Consider the following 19,458-nt stretch of genomic DNA (forward strand, 5'->3'; position numbering starts at 1 on the left):
GACGCGAATACGCGACAAAGAAAAGATTATTGCGATGATATAGGAGACAGTGCTCCAAAATGCACCGAAGAAAACCTTATCAACTACCTACCTGGGAAAATTGTTGCATAAATCCTCAGAAAAAATACTACTCCTTGGGGATACTGTGAATTATCTATTATAATTGTTAATCATGACATTGCTTCCTAGGGCATCCTCATGGAATTTCTTAAAAAATCATAGCAACATTCCTTAAGAAATATTTTAACCCTTTGGAGCCATATACAGTAGACGTTCGCTCGGTGCAAACGTTTTAAATGCAATGCTTTTTAAGCGCAAGTCCGCTAAGTGCAACAATTTTGCAGTTTCTTTGACGTCTGTCAGTTGTTGCAGTTTTCGAATTTCATTCGTAAACGTAAACATGTTGCAGTTATCGAACGTCTACTGTACGACCCCAACATATAGAAACGGCTGTATAAATTCACACATTAAAAAAACAACACTGTTTTCGGCAATATTTATATATTAAACTCAAACCTAGAACATCCTGAACACCATGAAGTTTGGAGAAACGAAATAGTTGACATACCAGTTGTTCTAAAAGCTGAATTTTGATATGGATGACGTTCATATGTATTGATATAACCTTTGTCAAGAAGATGAACAGATGTTTTATACTCTGGGATATTCTAGGTGTTCCAAACTGTCCTGTAGTGAAGTCCACCAAATCTACAAGAATAATTTTATTTGTTTTTGCAATGGGGCACGCTCGGTGTAGTACTAGATTTGTAGTAATGAGCTGAATTTTAGTATGGTGAGAAGGTCAATTCTCCGTTTCTGCAATGAAAAGGTGCAAAAAGCGTAGGTATTATGATTCATTGCCTAATTAGATGCTGTTTGAACAAAACTTTGGATAACTAAGTTGTTTATGTTGCAAGAAATAGAGAAAACAACAACACTGTTGCACAAAATTTTGCTCAAACAGCATTAAATTAGGCAAGGAATCATAATACCCACTCTTTTTGAACCATTTTATTGCAGAAACGGAGAATTGACCTTCTCACCATACTAAAATTCAGCTCATTACTACAAATCTAGTACTTCACCGATCTGTCCTATAAATAATAGCATTAGATAACCAACTGGGATTCATGTAACTCTTGAAGTCTATAATGCCATTTATAGACACTGTGAGAATCTTTCTCTGTAATGATTATTCAACAACTGTATTCATTATTTGTATACACTTTATTACCGATACTTCTATATTACATACAATGATTTACACTCCAGACAACAATAACAACATCTCCACATATGACAGATACTCAATGTAAACATACACGCTAAACGTAATAGAGTAATACAATAATTTATTATGTGCATACCACAAGGTACCACATCTCGTTTTTTCTCCAGATCCGCAGCAAGGTCACTCCACGTTGTTTCGCTTATAGTCTCCTCAGTTTATAAACGTCTTGCTTCAGTCTCACATCAGAATTAATAGTACAGTCATCCATTTGGTCATCCATCTCTGCTCGGCATTGTGGTAAATTACTTGGCCGTTACTTATGGTTGTACCTAAAAAGAAATATTATTTTGACCCAAGTATTTTCCCATATCCCAAAATATTTTTAATACTGAGTGTCAAGCTAAATATTACCTTTGCTGATGAATTAATGGGGCACGTTCGGTGTAGTACTAGATTTGTAGTAATGAGCTGAATTTTAGTATGGTGAGAAGGTCAATTCTCCGTTTCTGCAATGAAATGGTGCAAAAGGCGTGGGTATTATGATTCATTGCCTAATTTGATGCTGTTTGAGCAAAACTTTGGATAACTTTGTTGTTTATGTTGCAAGAAATGGATAAAACAACAACACTGTTGCCCAAAGTTTTGCTCAAACAGCATCAAATTAGGCAAGGAATCATAATACCCACGCTTTTTGCACCATTTTATTGCATAAACGGAGAATTGACCTTCTCACCATACTAAAATTCAGCTCATTACTACAAATCTAGTACTTCACCGATTTGTCCTATTGAATTGCTTTCCTCTTCTCAAATGTTTTCAATGACAGCTAGCATGCAAACATTGTATACTGCCCACTGATTTTTTTTTTGACATGTCCTTTCATAGAAGAATCTCATACAAAAGGTATGTATATTCAGATTATTATTCAGACATTTTTTTTTAACTAATATGTCGGAACACTGCACGAATGTTACAGTGGAAAAATTATCAATATTCATTAACTCGTTTTCGATCCAAAGTGTCCAAGTGTCATACATTTCATTATATGTTTTTAGCGAACTTTGCTGGAACTCGTTTCTTATCTATATATATAAAAATGAGTTTGACTTCCCTTTGAGGCAACAAAAGTCACGAACGGCTGAACCGATCAGAATGAATCTTGAATGGTTAGATTCGTATTCATGGTGGCTGTGTTTATATGTAAAAAAAAGTTAGGAAAATGAACTATAATGTAAGAAAATAGACAAAATGCTTATTTTTTATGATCTGCGAAGGAAATCAGCACGATCGAATTGAAACCAATCTAGAGTGCGGTGCTATTTTGAGCTCAACAGTTGTCAAACCACCACAAGACGGCAAGACAAAGTTTGCCGGGATAGCTAGTTCAGAATATATTCAGAAGTTTGGCTTTACAGATTTTGTTTTCTAAATATCGAAGGGATTGATACTTTTTTAAATCAAATCACGATTTCGAAAAACGTCACTTGTCCAAAGCAATATTTGTAATACTACTTTTAGCTAAATAGTAATTTGAAAACTTGAAAACATCCACTTTTTGAATTATATTTAATACATATTGTTCACAAAACTCGCACCCACACTAGCTGTTTGAAAGTATAGTAGAATATTAATATTTATTCTTTGTTTTGTTTTTCATGTGGTAATCCTATAATTATCTCAAATTATATTAATCATACATCATCGTCGCAGTACCAAATCGAAGTCACACATGTAAGCACATGCAAAGTTGCAGTTGTGACGTAAATTTGAACCGGTTGCTGGTATTGCGCATCATTCGGCTACTTAAGAGCTGAAATTAGCACTAATCTGAATCGAGTTGCTATGTTTATAAGTCGGTTATACATCAATTTCCGCACCGCCAGTCACTTCGACTTCCAACCGAAAACGTAATGATAGTAACCAATTATTATGTACAAAGCAATTTTCTTCAGATAACAAAATAAATCGATCATCTTATTGGAGCACTTTTCGACGGTTCACCTACAGGTGTCCACGTTTTTAGGAATCATATTTCCGATAATTTCGGAATTCTCATGATTTACCATTTACCTTTCGAACTGAATGAGTTTATTTTTACGGTTTGGTCGTTCAATAGGTTTACATTCTACGAGGCATATTTTCCCGCATTTACTGGTGATTCGTGCTCAATCAAACCTATTTTAACATTACAAGACCAAAAATTTGTTCCTTTGATGTCGCTCTTTTGGATTCTGAACTGTAGGACTTACTTTCATGGTGTACTTCCAAAATATTGCAAAAGCCCCTCAACATGTTATGTTCTCACTCTAGATACCTACTGAAGCTATTTCAACAAGCCTTTTCCAAATTATTCGCATTCAATGTACCGTCAAAATTTAGGACTTTTTATCTTTAAGTAACTCTGATTTTCTACATATGCTAATCATATTAATAATATTCTCAGTTCGTTGGATCGGACTAGAATATTCTGCAATATTGCAAAGCCCAATCATCTGTCTATCATATCACTTATAAAAGATGTGAATTTCGATGAAATACATCCTCATTTTTTGTTAACGCTTACAAGTCTGACGTAGTGCACACTGACCGTGGTTGTCTGTGTCATTATGGCCCTTACGCTTGCCTCTACGATTTAATTCTATGTACTGAAACTATTTAAAGCACATTTTTATTCAAATTTTCAATGAACTTATTAACACAAATATCAGTTATACATGTACACACATTTTTATTGGTAAAAATCCATGGATGTAATATATAAATTTTATTTGTACACACGTACTCGTTTTCACGCTTAATCACACATATAATCGATGGACCTTATATAAACTATGTGTATCTACACATGAAAAGGGTTATCTATGACAAATTGCAAAAATCTATGTGTGCGCACACTTATTTTAGAGTCACTTGTTCAGCTGTTCTATTTTCGGTAAAAGTTCGGATTACCGAAGTTCAGCACAGTTTTACCGAAGTTCGGCTATTTTTTACCGATGATTCAGTAGAGTTTACCGAAAGTTCGGTAATTTTTTGACGAACTTCGGTAACATATTGCTGAACATTCGGTAATCTGAACTTTTACCGAAAATAGAACAGCTGAATACGGTACTTTATTTTAAGTGTGCGACACATGCATAACAATATTTGCAGTTTTTTCAGTGTATGAAATCTAAAAATTCAAACAAGGTAACATGTTAGTAAATGGTACCTGTTTGCATTAATAAGCTCGACTGAAAAACAAACCTCATAATCCCGCTTTCATTAGATATATCTATACCTGTAGTTACAAAAATGATTATCTTTTATTATTCCAATATCTTGTGCTTTTGATATACTGTACGTTATTCTCCTCAATAATAGTTTCAATACTTCTATAACTGATCAAAATTTGTCTCTTCCTGTAAGGAAATTATTGTGCAGAATTTGTTGTTGAGCGTACTGCTGTACCTTATTCTCTAACTTGTTCCACAGTTCTTGGCAAGATGGCCCACACATTAGCAAAAATGGCACTATATCCAGTGTTAGGCAATCATAAGTCAAAATGCCCCTCCTGACCACACCCGATACATTTTATATTCAAAGACTTCAGAAGTGATTACTCAAGAACTCACTGTACTTGAATCGCATAAATATTTAGTGGCATTCAATAGGATATAAAGCGCTTTTTACTCGAAATCCTGAGACTTCTAGTTAAGCCGAAAAGTTTCATTTTTTTATTGTTCGATTTTTTTTAAATATCCTATTCAACTAGCCATTTGACTAGCATGATACTTAACAGGTTAGTGGTTAGCAACTGCTCTGAATATGTCGTCTAGCTTCATCGAATGCTTTAACTGTCATTTTGACTTCCTATCTTGCAAACTACCAAAACAGTTTGATTATTCTCACACATTGATGTTAATTTTAAGTTACATTTTTAGTCTTGTAAGAGAGGACAAAGCATTAGTTAAATCATGTCTTCATGTTAATTTGGTTTCAAGAGCCAACCCTTTTTACGTCTCGTAGACTTATTATACTTTACTGAGCAATGATAACTTCAATATATATCACCTGATGTGGGTCCACAACAATCTCAGTATCTGCTCATTTATATTCGCATTTGGAACATATTCAAATACTATTCGTTCCTGTTTTTCTAGTCACGCTCAGCCTAAAGTTTAGTTTTGTCTTTCGCCTTCTCTGCTGCCACTTAATTGGTGTGAAATTTCATTTTTAATGGTTCAATTTAACTATAAAGCCCAGATTGGAGTTCAACAGAAATCGCTCAAGAAACTTCTAGAACGATTCCTGATAGAAACTTTTCACGGTGACTGCCATTTGAACTGTCATTTCTTCGCAACTGCTTACTGCGATCGAAGAAAAAACGGTTTCTTGAGCGATTCAGCCAAGGAATTTCCCATGCATCAAGATAGGCCGAGAAATTCCTTCTGATCTGCAAACAGCCCTTCAATCTGCGTTGGCTGGTAATCTGTTTCTTACGAAATTTACGAAACTGTTGCGTTTTTAGTACTTTAATTTTTAATAACACAATTCGCCCTATACGGCTCTACAAAGAATCGACTATATCTGCCTTGCAGGTCTTACCGCCTTCAACGGCATTTCCACCTTCAACGGCTTTTTCCGCCTTCAACAGCTTTTCACTCTCCGATGGATCTTTCGGCCATCGACAGTTCGTCGCCTTAGTCGGCTCTTCTGCCTATATTTTTTTTCGAAAAGTCTTTCCGCCTTCAACGGCTTTTCTATCTGTAATCCTTTCCGCCTTTTACGGCTATTTCAAGAATGTCGCCTTCATTAGCTTTTATCGCCTTCATTGGCTTTCATCGCCTTCACTGGCTTTTAACAGCAACGGCAAAATTTGATTTCAAAATATTGTTTCACCTCTACGCCTTCCTCGGCCATCCGGTTAACAAATCAATACTTTATTCATCATTCAGCATTTAAGCCTAGATTTAGGACAACAACCCCATTCAACGAGTATCAATATCACAATCAACAAAACTTAGATTTTCTTCACAGTTCTTTATTTCTTTATCTGACAATAGTGTTTGTCATCGATTTGAACTAAACAATAACGATCACCATCAAAATCTCTCACAGGCTGATAATTGTCATTAGTCGAAGGTACAAATAGATTGTTTGATTCATATTGAACAGTTAGTACACAATATTTACCTTTTTGATTCCAATGTTGAAATTCAATCACAAGTCATCACCTGGAGGTCATCACCACTCTGCATGCACCACACACACCACTCATCTCTTTCTTTTTCCAAAGACAACACCTCCCGAACCGAAATTAAACTAATTTCACATGCACTGTTCACCGTTCTCGTCGCCAATGTGAGAATCTTTCTCTGTAATGATTATTCAACAACTGTATTCATTATTTGTATACACTTTATTACCGATACTTCTATATTACATACAATGATTCACACTCCAGACAACAATAACAACATCTCCACATATGACAGATACTCAATGTAAACATACACGCTAAATGTAATAGAGTAATACAATAATTTATTATGTGCATACCACAAGGTACCACAGACACTATAGGGATGTTCCAGGTCAGCCAAACTACCATGGAGTTCAGAACTTCAGGTCTACACTCGTTATAGTAGCCATATCTGTTATACTGAGTAACGTTGCATAATCAACCGCAGTTACTGGACCAATTCAAAGTATCTGGATATTTTTATAAACCTTGGGACATTCAGGGTCGTCCAAACTGGCATACGTTAATGTTCCGATTTTATCACGGCCTCCGCGCGTCAGTCCATTATTTTTCATTCATTTGCTGTTACATTTGAGAGCAAGTGCTTCCCCTCTTCTTTAACCCTAAAAGGGATACCTTCATGGCCTCAGTTTCGTCACCTCGCTGAGTGTGTTCCATCGAAGATGAGCTCTGAAAGGCGCCTGGGGTCCAATGGACCCCAGGTTACCCTTTTAGGGTTAAGATGAATGTTGAAGGCGTGCTTTGCAACGTTGAAAATATAAAATATGCGTATAGATTTTGTAGAATATCCAAAAGCATTTCTGAAAAGGGGCGTGATAAAATCGGAACAATACTGTATAATGAAGTCCTTCAAATCTACAAGAATAAAATTATGTGTTTTCGCCATAAATAATAGCATTGCATAATCTGGGGATCTGGGATCTGTAAAGCTTTTGAAATATTAAATGTTATTTAGAGGCACTATAGCCTATAGGGATATTCCAGGTAAGCCAAACTACCATGGAGTTCAGAACTTCAGGTCTACACTCGTAATAGTAACCATATCTGTTATACTGAGTAACGTTGCATGATCAATCGCAGTTACTGGACCAATCTGAAGTACAGGTCGGACTCGATTATCCGGAGTCGGGTTCTGGCGCTTCCCAAAATAATATCTCGCAAACGGAATGCTGTAAAAGGCTGAAATTTTGACCGATCAATAATTAAAGTTGGATTAACAAATTGTCAAAATTTCAGCTTCATAGATCATTCCGTTCCCTAGATATACGTTTGAGAAGCATCCGAATCCGACTCCGGATAATCGAGTCCGACCTGTATCTGGAGATTATTATAAACCTTTGTGATATTCAGAGTCGTCCAAACTGTCGAGTCCTATAATGAAGTACTTCAATGGGAAATATGTGAAGCTCTTGAAATCTAAAATGTCATTAATAGCCACTATAAGGATATTCCAGATTACCCAAACTACCTTAGAGATCAGAACTTCAGGTCTACACTCGTAACAGCAGCCATATATGATATACTGAGTAACGTTGTATAATCATTCGCGGTTACTGGACAAAGCTGAAAACTACTACATAATATTATAAACTTTTGGGACATTTAGGGACATCCAAACTGTGTTGAAGTTTATCTCTTGAAAGTTACAGTAGTTATTCTCACAATAAACTGTAACATTTGGGGTCCCCAGTTAGCCTTGTGGTTAAGGCTATGGATCGCCAATCCGGAGACGACGGGTTCGGTTCCCGTTCCGGTTGGGAAAATGCAATGGTAGGCAAAGAAATCCCTTCAAATAATAACTGCGGCAGTGCTTAGAGCACTCTAGAGAACACTAAGTTGAAGAGAGGCAGGCCAAGTTCCAATGCAAACGTCGAGCCATAATTCCCATTACTTCCAGATGGTAATTTGAATATGCGAACAATCCACGCGCTTTCACAAAATTTTGTAACAAAGATAATTCTAATTTTTATTCTGTTGTCTATAATATAAATATCTTGAAATTAGGTATCCATAAACTGATTATAATTCGATGAATTCTATGCCGTGACGTCCATTGTAAAATTATAGGCAGGGATATCAACTCATTCATATTTCAATACAGCCATATGTTTTCAATCCTAGTCTCAATCACCATGATAGCGACAGTATACAATTTCCGGAAGTCGCCACAGCAAAGATTCATTCCCCGAAGGTCTCATCGCATGGCAGAAAAAGGGCCACCAAAAAGCACGCGACCAATTTAAGCCAAATAAGGAATAAATCCTTCACTTCCTCGCGCTTAGGCGCTCTCTACACTTTATATACCTAGCAAGTGATACTCTGGATGGTCTCGTCGTTCACCTACTCTGTGTGATCGCAATGCCGCTGTCGCCGACATAGCGACCAACAACGATGAGTGGCTGCCTCTGCCTGCCTCATAGTCAGTGCCCGTAAACTTGAGAAAGGTCAGGCACGCAGCAAGTGTATAGAGATTGTTGTGATTATGTTGGGTACTGAGACTCGCGGCTGTAGAAATAAGACTGCCACGACCGAACTCGATGGCGTCATCGTCATCAGAAGTGTGACGACTAGAGATGGGAAAACTGATTCAATTTTGAGAGCGAATCGCTTCCGATTCACTCTAAAAAAAGAGTCGACTCTTTTGATCGATTCAATAACTCATTTCCGGAATTTGATGAAAAATTTCGGTTTTTCGAGCCGAGTCCTTTCTTATATGTCCAGTTTTTGAGAAAATCTGCTCTCTTGGTATGGACGTCAACGTCGGATTAACAATCTTAGCATGACGTGATAAAATGCAAGATAACACAGATTTTCGTTCCTGCTACTAAAGAATCGAATCACTGGTGCGAGTCAGCCACACAATAAACTAACAAAAAAATGATCTAATGACAAAGATTGCGGTGTTCTGCGTCTAATTATTATGAAAGTGCATAATCAGCCAACTCTTTTCGGCAGATTGTTGGACTCGTTATGAACTTCACTGAATCGTAACTCTTTTGAAAAGAATCATGGTTCACTCACTCGGTTTCGCGAGTCGATTCGCGAGTGAGTTGCCCATGTCTAGTGACGACAACGCAACGGCACCGCAAAGTAAAGCTTAAGCTAAAACCATTCTCAAGTTGCTATTTTGAAAATAACAACTGCTTGTACTAGAACTACTGCCGAAATCAAACTTTGGAAAACTGTGTTGTTGAATTTGCAAAAGACGGAGAAAAAACAACACTGTTACCCGAAGTTTTGCACAAACAGCATGATATTAGGTAAGAAATCATAAAACCCACACTGCATACCACACTGTTTGCACTATTGTACTGCAGAATTTAGCCTCTCATCATACATAAATTTAGTTCATTACTACAAATCTATAGATAGGACTTGATCGGTGAAGTACTAAAATTGTATTATTTAGCTGAATTTCTGTATATGATCAATTCTCCATTTCTACAATGAAATAATGCAAAAGGCGTAGACATCATGATTCCTTGCCTAATTTGATGCTGTTTGAGCAAAACCTTATGTAACTGTGCTGTTGTATTATCCATTTCTTACCTTTTCAATAACTTAATTACCCAAAGTTTTGCTCGAACAGCATCAAATTAGGCAGGAAATCATAATACCCACGCTTTTTGCACTATTTTATTGCGAGGAATCTATCGGTATCGTAATCCCTTGTATTCGATTGTAAGATTATTGAAATGACTTGGCGACCCTACATATGAAAATACTTGAACAACAAGTGTCGACGGCCGATGGTTGTATCAGAATCTCCTCAAAACAGATGTTTCCATTGCATTATTGAGCATTGCATCGCCCAACGTCCAAGTCCAGCCGACGATGAATGGCCTTTGCTATACCAAGCCTCTCCCCGTCAGCTGATATATTTATAACCAACATCGTAGCAAGTAGTTGAACCAACAGTTAAACTAATTTGAGACAAATCCTTCGACTTACAAAGGATGGGGATAGTAGCGGCGGCGGCACTGACTTGCCGCCAGCTTAACTTGAGATGCAAAACGTGATCGCCAACCGCTTGCTTGTTGATGACTATTTATAGTTAGTAACGTGCGGCTCTGGTGCTCTGGTAGTGCGTTTCTTTGACGTAATTTAAGATCAGTCGCTTCTGATTGGAGTGCTATACAGTTTGAAGTAGTGGCAGAGATATAGAGAGAGGAAATTCCTCAAACAATGAAAATCTTTGCCAAGATTTTGCTAATCCATCAAGTGACATGTCACAGACCGAATGTGCATATGATCGATTGTGAACAAAATGTGTCTTCCCTGCAGTTTTACAGCATTATTTTATTCCTCGATGCTTGAAAGGTTTACACTGAGTGCTAATGCCTGTTCACGTTTATTTCTGACATCTTCCAAAATCTCGAAAACTTTGTTACAAACTCCAATCAATGAATCAAATTTGAATCATCGCGCAACAATAATAACAATGTCGCAACCTCCATATGTTGCGACAATCCACCCAATGCGACATAGGTTTGTCCCAACTTGAACAGAAGAGGGCAAAGATCGTACACCACCGGTTTGAAGATTTTTAAACCTTGCATTGTGTTTTTCGAGGTGTGAATAGGACAGATCGGTGAAGTACTACATTTGTAGTAATGAGCTGAATTTTTGTATGGTGAGAAGGTCAATTCTCCGTTTCTGCAAAGAAATGGTGCAAAAAGCGTGGGTATTATGATTCCTTGCCTAATTTGATGCTGTTTGAGCAAAACTTTGGGCAACAGTGTTGTTGTTTTCTCCATTTCTTGCAGTATAAACAACATAGTTATCCAAAGTTTTGCTCAAACAGCATCAAATTAGGCAAGGAGTCATAATACCCACGCTTTTTGCACCATTTCTTTGCAGAAACGAAGAATTGACCTTCTCACTATACAAAAATTCAGCTCATTACTACAAATCTAGTACTACACCGAACGTGCCCCATTCAAGTCGATAAACACTGTAAAGCTGTTAAAGATCTACCATCAAACAGCTTCGATCTTGATTAGTTAGTAATAATCGATTATTAACGAGTTATTATTAACGAGTTTAGCTTTGCTTCTGTTTTGTCGACAACAAACATTTTCGAGATCATGTCATTATCTATTATCAGTTGGGTTAAAAAGTAATGGGGCACGTTCGATGTAGTACTTGATTTGTAGTAATGAGCTGAATTTTAGTATGGTGAGAAGGTCAATTCTCCGTTTCTGCAATAAAATGGTGCAAAAAGCATGGGTATTATGATTTCTTCCCTATTTTGATGATGCTTGAGTAAAACTTTGGATAACTATGTTGTTTATGTTGCAAGAAATGGAGAAAACAACAACACTGTTGCCCAAAATTTTTCTCATACAGTATCAAATAAGGCAAGGAATCATAATACCCACGCTTTATGCATCATTTTATTGCAAAAACGGAGGATTGACCTTCTCACCATATTAAAATTCCGCTCATTACTACACATCTAGTACTTCACCGATTGGTCATATAGGAGAGATCGGTGAAGTACTAGATTTGTAGTAATGAACTGAATTTAGTATGGTGAGAAGGTCAATTCTCCGATTCTGCAATGAAATGGTGTGTAGGAAACACATCCAGCTCGGTACAAAGGTTCTTTATTATGACATATTACCTACAACTTATTTATTACAGCAAAGCCTACTACAGTTCGGCCATCCTGATCAAACACATCGTCCTCGATGTGCACAGCTGCTCCAACTTGTCTTTCCCAAAGCTCCAGCTCGTTGACGTAGGTAGTCTTCGATGTTGTAGTGCATCAGTTATGGTAAGATTTCTTCCCACTGAACGTAGCGCTATTCTTCAATTCATCCCGGAACTCCTCCCGTCTTCGAGAGTAATGGTCGCACCCGCTTCAAGATTTGATTTTCAATCGGCAATTGTAGTTATTTCGATCTTCAATCTTCCAATCTCCAATGGAATCATTCATCTTCACAAGCTACTCCTAATTTTGGCGAAACAGTTCCAGAAAATTGAGGTTTCCATCCCACTTCTGAATTGTAAGGATTAAATGAAATACGTCCAGATCCGACTATTACGTCCTTTATTCTGTCATAATGTACAAACTAAATCTATCATAGCCTACTACAGGTGCAAAAAGCGTGGGTGGGTATTATGATTCCTTGCCTAATTTGATGCTGTTTGAGCAAAACTTTAGGCAACAGTGTTGTTGTTTTCTCCATTTCTTGCAACATAAACAACATAGTTATCCAAAGTTTTGCTCAAACAGCATCAATTTAGGCAAGAAATCATAATACCCACGCTTTTTGCACCATTTCATTGCAGAAACGGAGAAATGACCTTCTCACCATACTAAAATTCAGTTCATTACTACAAATCTAGTACTTCACCGAACGTGCCCTATTGCCCCGCCATCTCAACAACTACTACCCAGCTGAAAATTTGTTTAAGTTATTGCATCTAGTTTTCGTGATGAAGATGCAAAAATATGGGCTAGTGCATTAACTATATGCATATGCATCACTTTAAATGTAAATTCATGTAAGAAATCAAAGAAAAATATTATCAGCGCATGTTGGTGATGCATCTCTGAGTAGAAGTTGTTGAAAGTCGACCCCGCTGTGCTGTCAAAAAATTTCAGGCTTAGTGAACTCAATGTTCATCGGTGCACTCGTCTATATGGATTTTCAGCCTTAGGCTGGTTCATCTATTTTGCTCTTCTTTGACGTTTCGTGACCTTCTTGTTTACGGTTTGGACTTCGTCCGCCTTAATGGGTGTATCGTTGATGTGTTCGACTGTTTTACGAAACTGTTTCGTGGGGGAACTCACCGAACCACACAGGACGAAAACACTGTGACTATTGGTAAAAATTGAATGTTTTCTCTGATGTTAAAAATGTTACAACTAATAAATAAAAATTGCCAGAGTCCTTGAAGAAGGTCCCAAACGGGCCGAAACGTCGGACAAAATAAAATAAATAGTGTTTTATTTTTGTCAAGACTGACAAGCCACCACGAAACAGTTAATGGGTATAGTATGAATGAATTCGAAATGTGTAATTGATGAGTGGATTCTGAGGTTTAGCTAAATTATGAGACACCAATGTGATTCTGGGGCGTTTCAAAGGGAATGCTGGCTGAAATTTCGGAACTGGGTAAATTTGTAGTTAGAAATTTGGCCTAATAAATTACCGGTTTTGTCTACGGTATGCAAAGTTTTGCTGGGATTACCACGCAAATCCTGTGGAAAATCTGGTCGAATTCCAAAAGACATACTGGGAACGAACTTTGAAAATTCGGTGGGAATTCAATTGCGAATCCGATGAGAATTTCTGTTAGCATGTGTAAGAAAATTCTATTGAACGAACTTTGGTCTGGCTTGCAAACCAAAACTGGAAGTATTTTCTCATTTTTTGGTCTTTGTTTTTTATTAAATAATGAAGCAATATTTTCAAAATCGGTTTTCGTACAAATGTTGAATATGGATCAAGGTACCTTCTGATTATTTTTCGTGGTTAATCAAGCTCTTCAACTTCAATCGTCTTTACTGTCTCGTTATTCGTCATTTTGGTTTGATTTGAAGAGCTTGATAGTTAGCAAGTGTTATATTGAACTAGCTGTCCCGGCAAACTTTGTCTTGCCGTCTTGTGGTGGTTTGGCAGCTGTTGAGCTTAAAATAGCACCGCACTCTAGATTGATTTCATTTCGGTCGTATTGATTTCCTTCCCAGCTCATAGAAAATCATTTCTTTTTCAATTTTGTTACTTTTCTAGTTGATTTTCGTAACTTTTTGTACATATAAACACAGCCACCATGAATACGAATCTAACCATGCAAGAGTCATCCTGATCGGTTCAGCCGTTCGTGAGTTTTGTTGCCTCAAAGGGACTTTAAACTCATTTATATATATATATAGATTGTGGGCGAAAAACATGGGACAGTGAAGACGTACAGATGGTAGTACTAGATTACCAACCCGGCATCCCAACGACAAAATTCAGACAACACTAAAGGCTGAATGTTTTTGGACAGCTACGAACAATTCTTTATCTCTGATGAAGATCCAAATTGGGATCGAAACGTTGGAGTCAAGAAAATAAATTCGTAGACCAATTTATGAGGACTGCAAGCCAGACCAAAGTTCGTTCAAAGTAATCTTCACAATAGAAAATCGCAAGATAAGAAAATTATACTGGTACAGTAGACGTTCGCTCGGTGCAAACGCTTTAACTGCAATGCTTTTTTACTGCAAGTCCGCTAAGTGCAACAATTTTGCAGTTATCGCACCGCTATCTGTCAAAATCAAAACGTCAACAGAGCTGCGATGATTTTCTGATGCACTGTAGCTGCATTTAGATGTTTTTGAGTGCATTTTGGCTGCGTCTAACAACAATTGACAACCGTTTGACGTCTGTCAGTCGTTGCAGTTATTGAATTTCATTCGGTAACTGAAACGTAAACATGTTGCACTTATCGAACGTCTACTGTATTCTGGAAGTGAATATCACTTAACTTCAAGAACTTCTGGCACGACTATTGGAGGAAACCCAGAAGTAACTTCTGGAGGAAATAAATCCTTACAAATCTGCTGAAATAATTCATTGAGAAATTATTAGAGGAACTCCTCAATGAAGTCCTGTATGAGTTTTATAAAAACAAATCTTTTAGTGGAATTTCTTACGGAACTTTTGAAATAATTCTATAAGATACTCCATAAAATAACTCCTACAGGATTTAAATAATAATGTCCTGAAATATTTACTTAAGAAACATCGGAATGAATCTACTGAAGAATTGGAGAATAATGTGCAGACATTACAGAAGAAAATCCTTGAGGAATCACAGAAGAAGTTGTTAGAGGAACATCTTAAGTATTTTTTTAAGAAACCCCGGAAGAATCAATCCTAGAGTAAATTACTAGAGAAATCCCACAAGAAACTCCTGGAGGAATCTTAAATGGAATTCCTGGATGAATCCTTAAGGAATTTCGGAAGAATTCAAGGAAAGTATTTCTAAAGGAAACTTGAGATAAATTTCTGAAGCAATTTCGAGTGATCTTAGAAGAAAATCCTCGAGGAATTCCAGAAGGAACTCTCGGAGAAACCCATAAATGGACTCCTGGATAATTATTAAATTATTAAATTAATTAATTAAATTAAATGGATATATCTCGGAAGAATATTTTCTAGGTTTGATCACCGCATGACTTTATCCTGGAAAAAGTTCCGGGAGAAATTCTGGAAAGGTTTCCTGGAGAAAATCCAGCCGAAATCTAGATGAAGGATCCTAGAGGAATCACAAAAGAATCCGGGAAGGAATCCTTAAAAGAACTCCTGGGGAATCCCAATGGGAGCTCCTGGATAAATCTCAGAAGGCATTTCTTGATGAATCACTGACGAAAGCTCTTGGTGAATCTTAGCCAGAATTCCTGGATAATTCTCAGAAGCAAGTCTTGATTAACCTTGGAAGAAAATGGAATCTTGGAAGGGATTCCGGGAGAAACCGGTGAAGGAACTTCAGGACGAATCTTAGGAAGAGCTTCTGGAGAAATCTCAGAAGAAGGAATCCTCAAAATAAGAAATACCAGAAGGAACTCCTTGAAGATTTCCAGAACAAACTCCTGTCGGAATTCCTAAAGGAGCTCTTGGTTGATCTTCTTAGAAAGGAAATCTGGAGGAATCCCAGAAGGAACCATTCCTTCTGAAAAAATCCTCAGAATCTCAAAAGGATGATTTACTGAAGCTGAAAGAAGTCCCTGAGGAATCCAAGCAGGGACTCCATAAATAATCTCAGAAGGAACACCTATAGTACTCCAGCAAGAAATCCTCAGAGGAATGCTTGAATTAACTCCTAGAGGAATCACTGAAGGAATATCTGGAAGGATCCCGAAGGAATTTCCTGGATAAATCACACGAAAAATTCTTAGAGAAATCCGGAAGGAATTTCTGAAGGAATCTTGGAAGAAAATCCTGGAGAAAACCTGTGATTTTTCAAGAAAGAAATCGCGAGATTTCCCATGGAGTTTTTAAAGAATTCTTAAATTTGAGAATTTCTCTAGGAGTACCTTCTGAGACTACTCCAAGAGTTGTATCTGAGATTCCTTCAAGACTGCTTTCTGTGATTCCTGTTAAAGTTCCTTCTGGAATTCCTCAAGCATCATTACCTTTGAAGATTTCTCCTTCCTTTTTATTAAGATTCCTCGTTTGGATATTTCTCTAGAACCAACTCCTACGATTCTTCCGGATATTTTATGCTTTAAGGATTTCCGCCAGAGTTCCTTCATGCAGGATTTATTTCTGAGATTGACCGGTACTTCCATCTAGGATGCTTAAATGAGTTTCTAGGATCTAGCACTCCTCTAGAAGTTCTTCCACGAACTCCTAAAGGAGTTCTTCTGAGATTTCTTGAGAAGGATTTCTCCAGAAGTTTCTTCTAGGGCTCATTCAAAAGTTTCTTCATGGGAAGGTATTGCTGGAGATATCCCAAAACTCATGCAGGAATCCCGAAACTCCTGGAGGAACTCCAGGAAAAATCGTAAGAAGAATCTCAGAAGGAATTCCGGTGGGAATCTCGGAGCGAATTTCTGGAATGATCTCGGAACGGAAGTCTTGGAGAAATCCGGGAACATATTCTAGGAGGAATCTCAAAATGAATTATTGGAGGAATTTCGGGAGACATCTCTTGAGAAATTCCTGGAGGAATCCTGGATGAAGCCTTTTAATGCATCTCAGAAGAAACTCCTGGAGGAATCCCAGGAAGAATCTCTGGACGAATGTCGAAACAAATTCCTGGAAGGATATCGGAAGAAATTTCTGGAGCAATCTCGGAAATAATTGACCGTTCCTAGAAGAGTCCCGAAAGTAATCCCTGAGGAATACCAAAACAAAATGCTGGAGAAACCGGGAAATAAACTCTTGGGTAATCCAAGGATGAATGCCTGGGGGAATCCTAAAACGGATTCCAAATTTCTAGGGGCTCATTAAACAATATTGCAAAAAAAATATAAAAACTTAACTAACCTTATACTCCAGTTGTTAAATTTGCATAGTTTTCTGTAACATTCTGCCACTATCACTTAATTTATAGAAAACAACACAAGCTACATCATTCCAAAATGTTACTCTATGACAGTCAATTATCATTTATTCGTGAATTGTCAAATGATCACCACGCTTGTTTTTTTTTTTATTTGTTACCTTTCACCAGATGACTCAATGTTGACAAGGTGATAATTATGAATGACAGCAACAGCGTACTTAACCATCAGCTGGTTCCCCTTTCCTTGACAAAACAGGCGATATCAAACCTCATCACCACAGCACAAATCATTGTTTCTTGCATCCCTCATCTCATGTTTAACATCCCAAACACATGTACCTCCTCTACTAATTAGCTAAAACACACACACGGTGTGCAATGTAATCTGACCAACAGACAAATATGTAGACGTTAAGCGCGGCCATGTAAACAAGGGCAAATAGGCTGTGGCCAATCACCCCGTAGCACCGCGGTGCACCGGGCGCGGCACTCTGGCATAGTTTCACGCCTCATCTTTCAATCGGAATTTCAGTGGTTGTCGTTACCAATCAGCTCCAAAGGCTTCAAAAACATCAGCACTGCTGCTGCTGCTGCAGCACACTTGACACATTGTGACATCTTGTCAAACACTTTTTACCGGAGGATGCAGTGCTGGTCAATACATTTGTGATAAAATTGATTTTTCAAAAATCGGGAAGTTAAACATGGGCTATATCCGTACTGATTTTATTGAACTGGTCATAGGAATTGAATTATACCCCGAATTCTGGCATATGCAGTATACGATTGTTAAGTGCAACATGTGCACAATGTGCACTGCACATGTGTATTTCAAAATAATGTCAACTGACGTGCATGGTCTTTAAAAAAACAACAGCATTTTTTGGTATTTTGTATTTTCGACGAATAGCGATGAGATAACTGCAAATTTAGAGCACATATTAAACTGCAAGCAATCGAACAGCATTGCAAATATTTAGTAAATAAAAGAAAATCGGGTTAAGTACGGTTCCTTTGAATTCCACTAAGAATTTGCATCCTTTGACAGATACGTATTTCGACCTCAACTGTAAGGTCGTCTTCAGTGTCTTAACCCGATTTTCTTTTATTTACAACCCGATTTTCTTTTATTTACAGATATTCCCCTAACAAGCCTAGGTTAATCATCATCAAAGATTTAGTGTTTATTTAAACGTAAAATAGTGAAGTTTGACCATACTTAAAAATTTACTCAAATGGTATTTCTTGAACCGGAAACGACATTGGATAATGTTAACGTTAGAATCCAGGATGTTTTTATGCAATTTATATTTGTAGTCAAGTGAAGTTTGTATGAAGAATCAATTCAGTTACAAATGCATCGACAAATACTGTAGGTACGCCCCGTTGAGTTGATCTAAGTGGCTTTCCACACACCGACTGACTTAAATGAAGCGAAGCGAAAGCGTACCAGTAGTAGCAGAACCAAAACACAGCATAATCCGGAAAAGCACTCTCCACTCAATCAATTTTAATTAACTAATTAGATCACGTCACTCTCATCGGCATTGATCGCGCACCGCAATTTCAAAGGAGTCATCGTCGTCGCCATCCTCTATCTTAAAATTCACCTCGCGCGCGCAAATTAGACGCACTATTTGCTTGCCGAATTCTATACGCATTCCCCCGAAGATATCATCCAGTAAAACACCACGACAACCCGACAACAACAACGCGGCGAAGAAGCCAAACTAAGTATAAGGCGTTCTCCTTTTGGACGCACCGACGTGATCGCAATCCTAGACAAGACTAATCGGAGCTAAGACGGTGCAGTTTGCTCTTGGGTACCTACCTAGCCAACCAGCCAGCCATCATCGTATCATCAAGCGCTGCTGGCTGGCTGCTGAGTCGCGTCTCTGGCTAAACGGCGGCGGTGGCGGCGTGGCGTCATCGTCGTAGTAGTGGCACGTAGCCAGGACTGATGCATCATCGAAGC

General features: G+C 37.7%; 1 protein-coding gene across 1 annotated transcript in view; it reads right to left on the reverse strand.

Annotated features, from left to right (window-relative positions):
- Nucleotides 1–19,240, reverse strand: part of LOC109414139 (paxillin) — a 285,833-nt gene extending 266,593 nt beyond the window's left edge. The window contains exon 1 of the mRNA XM_062850255.1: nt 19,094–19,240. The gene's annotated coding sequence lies outside the window, so the exon portion shown is untranslated. The remainder of the gene's footprint in view (nt 1–19,093) is intronic.
- Nucleotides 19,241–19,458: the final 218 nt, after the last annotated feature.

This window comes from Aedes albopictus, chromosome 2, assembly GCF_035046485.1.
Source record: "Aedes albopictus strain Foshan chromosome 2, AalbF5, whole genome shotgun sequence".
NCBI classification, from domain to species: domain Eukaryota; kingdom Metazoa; phylum Arthropoda; class Insecta; order Diptera; family Culicidae; genus Aedes; species Aedes albopictus.